The sequence below is a fragment of the Bison bison genome, unplaced genomic scaffold, assembly GCF_000754665.1.
Source record: "Bison bison bison isolate TAMUID 2011002044 unplaced genomic scaffold, Bison_UMD1.0 scf7180017864519, whole genome shotgun sequence".
NCBI lineage: Eukaryota > Metazoa > Chordata > Mammalia > Artiodactyla > Bovidae > Bison > Bison bison.
In genome coordinates, this window is record NW_011495072.1 from 12,837,159 (window position 1) to 12,841,703 (window position 4,545).

The 4,545-nt window shown below is 38.3% G+C and overlaps 1 protein-coding gene across 2 annotated transcripts in view; it reads left to right on the forward strand.

The window, feature by feature from the left end:
- VAV3 (vav 3 guanine nucleotide exchange factor) overlaps positions 1-4,545 on the forward strand; it is a 436,414-nt gene that overhangs the window by 192,544 nt on the left and 239,325 nt on the right. The window lies entirely within an intron of this gene.

Sequence of the window (4,545 nt, forward strand, 5' to 3'; positions counted from 1 at the left end):
AGCTTCCTTAAGTCAGGGCTTTGAAAGGACTTTGAAAGGAGCTGTGACAAACTGGTTCTGCACGGTTGACTTGTTTTCCTCACAAATTGCAATATCAATAGCACTAAATGTGCTAGACTAGCAGAGGGGGAGAATTAGCCAGAAGGACTCATGAAGAGAAGGGTTAAAATGGGTGGCTTTATTAGTATACAGTGTTGCCATTCTGTTTGTGTAGACTTTTTATTGTGTTGCCATTCTGTTTGTGTAGACTTTTTATTTCACGGCTTTTAGACTGACTAATGGGGGTGGATGGAAAAAATAAAGAGCTCAAGCTAGATAAAAATTATCATTAGGGGGAAATTTTGATGGGGGAGTGCCACTGTGTATGTTGTCTCTAGGTTTGAGGAGATAAGCAACTCTTTCTCATACTTAATATTTAATTTTCATAATGGACCTCTTCAATTATTCATTCATTCCTCACTTGTGGCAGGCTAATCTCTTTACATATCTTTACACATATTATCCCTAATCCTCACAACAGTTTTGCAAGGTAAGTATTAGTCATTCGTTTCAGCAACAAATATTTTTGTGTTAAGTGGTTGTAGGAACCTGGCTGTGAGCTCGGTGATGGGAATAGAACAGTGAAGAAGCAACTTCCTTGCCCTTAAGGTATTCTCCATTGTTGGATGGGAAGGACAGACAAATGAACAGGTCATTAGAATGCCTTGTTATGTTCTTTTTAAAAAAATATTTATTTGGGTCTTAGTTATGATGTGCAGGCTTAGTAGTTGTGGTGCTTGGGCTTAGTAGTTGTGGTGCTCAAGCTCAGTAGTTGTGGTGCTCAGGCTTAGTTGTTCCACAGCATGTAGGATGTCCTGAAACAGGGATCTGACCTGCGTCTGCTGCGTTGCAAGGCAGGTTCTTAACCACTGGATCATCAGGGAAGTCCCTGCCTTGTTATATTCTTACACACTCTTCAGGTGTGATGTGAATTTGTGCAAATTTTTTGAAGAGTGATGGTTATACCTTAGTCTGTCCCATCTTGGAATCCTTCCTATAGACGTACCTGCACACGATTGAAAAGGTATTTGGCAAGAATGCTAATTACAGCATTGCTGTAGCAAAGTGTTGAAAAAACTCACCAGCAAGGGAATGGTTAAGTCATTTTGTTATATGACATTGGAATGTGGTACAACATTTAAATGAATAAAGAAGATCTTATGTGTTGACACCACTATCTGTGATATTTTTTTAAATGACAAAAGCATGTTTGTAGAAAAATCTGTATAATAGAAACACATTAGCTAAAATAATGATCATAAAAAAAAATTCTTCAAGAATCACACCAGATTCTTACCTTGGGTTTCCTTTAGGCAGAAAGTGAGAGAGCTTTGTGTGTGTATGGGTTGGGGGGTGCAACTTTTATGTGTTTCTGTATTATTTCAGCTGACAAATATGAGTCCTTCTGAAATATTTTAAATAGTAGATAAATTTTTAAACAAGGTGGTAGGTGCTAGGGCAGAGTGATGTCCAGGGTCCTGTGGGGACAAAAAGAACCCAGTCTGGAGCAGGGAGATGGTCAGAGAAGGCTCTGGGTGGGAATCAGCCAGGCTGAGTTCAGGATGAACATACTCAGGTGTTTGGAGGAAACAGAGAACAAGAACTTCCTGCTCTGGAGCATCCTGGAGCTTGAGGGTGGGCAGTGGTGGAGCCGGCCCCTCCACACTGTAGCAGCCAGTCCAGATGGTCCTGGGTGCTTCCTCCTCCTGCAGCTTCCCCAGTGCCTCGGCCTCTGTTCCTAAATAGGTCACCGTTTCTGCCTCTTCTCTAGCTCCCTTGCTGCTGTCTTAGCTGAGACCTCCCATTTCTTACCTGGATGATTGAGAACCCTCCCCTTTGTGGATCTCTGGCCCCTGTCTCTATCCAGTGTCCTCCTACTCCAGTCTGACCTTCACGTTGCTGAGTGACATTCTAAAGATGCAGTTTTGACCCTGCTCTCTTCCTTAAACTTGTCCAATGATCCTTCATGGATTTTGGAATCTAGCTCACCCTTTTAAAGCATACACACAGAAGCCCTGCCCACCTCTCCCACCTTCCTCACACGTCACTCATTCCTATTATCTGGAATTTTTTCCTTTTCTTTATAAATGCTACTCTTCTTATCAAACAAAGGATGGATGTAGGTAGGGAAAGAAAATCCATGATGTGGATTTAGTAGTTGGTTGTCAGCCTATTAACCTGCAAATATTCTAACTTGTTACACCTCCGTTCTGAGAATTAATGTCCATATGTCACACTATTTGAGGCAACAATTTAGAAATTAAGACATTTCAAGGCCAATTTCAAGGTCAGTCTTCTTACTGCCCTAGGGGATATTTTCTTTTGTAAATATACTTGGATGGATGTTTCTAACAGTAGGTCATTCTCCACATGGACGGCTTGAGGATTTGGCATTAACTTGTGTACTTGTCTATTCCAAATCTGGATACACCCCACCTTTACAGAATGCACACTGTTCTAAAAACACTACATTGACCAAACATTATTTGCTTTGAATAAACTTAGAGTTGGTGGATGGGCCTGATGTATAACGATAGACACAAAACTGTGTGATAGTCCTGAGTCACTTTAAGACGTGATACATATTATCCTTCTGTCTCATCTACGGACATTATATCTTTGTTATTTTTCTATCCTTAGCAATAAGTAGTCCGTCTAAGTAAATAACAGGAATTGGTTTCAGCTTGTTAATTTTCAGAAATGTTTATACTTACATTCAATGCCTCAGTGAAATGATAGACTATCGTTTGGCTCCCTCTGGTGGACAATTGTATGAAAAAAATCAAACTACATACAGTCTTGTGGGATGGGAACAGGCTGTAAATTTGGTGTTTTACCATTTGTGTTAAAATAAATAACAGAAGTAGTAGAACACGTAGCTATACCAATGCTGTTACTATTTCTCTTCTTATTGAGTAGTGATACTGCTGTGAAAAAAACAAATTTGAAGCAGACTTCACCCCATAACTTTAGAACAGTTCTATATCAGGATAAGGCTCGGGCTAAAATTCACCAATGTAGTTAATTCATGAGTTTCAATATTACTTCACAGATTATCCTGGAATTCTCCAACAGCTAGCCTTTTCCCTAAAGAATAAATATTTTTGGAAATTTAGCCAATGACTATTTTTATCATGAAATCTATTTATTCTGGTAAATTTATTATTTGTTTATGGTCTTCTGAATTTATAGACTCACTGAAGATGCTTTATCTTTATTCTGGAATATTTATTATGGATATCAAGTGTTACCTGGGTGTTTTATTTTTGTATTTGTTTGCTCCTCAGCAGTTAAACCAGGAAGAAATTGCATAAAAGGTTTTGATTAAATTTCATGTGTATATAATAAGTTTATTTTGTGTATTATTAACAGCTCACATTTATTGTGTCAAGCATTTGATAGGCATCGTCTCATTTAATTTTCAGTAATTCTGTGAGATGTGTTGTTGTTATCCACGTGATAAAGGCGGGTGCGTAAGCCCTGCAAGTGTTCTCAGCTCACAGTTTGTAACCACAGCAACATCCTGCCTCCTGAAGTAGGTGATACGGAAGTGTATATGTGGCTAATACCCTTATGAATAGCCTAGTACTGGAAACTTTACATTTCCATCTTTGAACTGAGGAATTCAAAGATTACCTCCACCCAGAGATACATTTTTACCTTTTCTCTTTCTTTTTTTTTTCCTCATTGTGAACAGACTGTATAGTAGAACCTCTTCCCATTTTGTTTAGAGAGTTAAGACAATTTATTATCTTTCCATTTATGTTTAAATTTAAACATAAATTTAAAACAATTTATGTTTTCTCTGTGGTTTCATGAGAAAAATACATTTTAGCTCACGGACTTCCTCACTAAGTCTTTGAAAGAGATGCTGTTAGGTACAAACCTAGGAAGGAAGATACAGTTTCTAGGTGCTAATGCTAAAGCTCTGTCAGAGCACACGGAGGGTGAAGTACTGAAGATATTTATAAAGAATTTTTGAAACAGATACAGATAATTAAGGTAATGTAGGAAGATCTTTTTCTAGAATTAGAATAAGATAATTTTCTTAAAGTTGGCATTTGTAAGAATAGCCACCCTATAAATAATTTACATGCATTATCTTTTTAATTCTTATAATAAGGTAAGGATTATTAGTAATCTAAATCATTGTAAGCTGTATCCAGATGATAAAATGGAAACCCAAAGACTTTCAGTAGTTTGTCTAAGGATATATGGCCAATAAATGGTGAAGTCAAGATTAGCAGTCACACAGTCTGGCTTGAGAGCCTGCCCTGTGAACTACCGGGCTACAGAGCAGTGCTGTTCACTGGAACTTGCTGTCATAGTGGGCGCGTTTCATGTCTGTATCAGCCAGTGCAGTAGCCACTAGGCACATGGGCTCCTGAGCGCTTGCAGTGTAGCTGGTCCAACTAAGGAACTTGATTTTTTGTTTTAAAAATGTGAATTCATTTACATTTAAACAGCCTCTCTGTGTCTAGTGGCTACTGTTTTGGACAGTGCAAG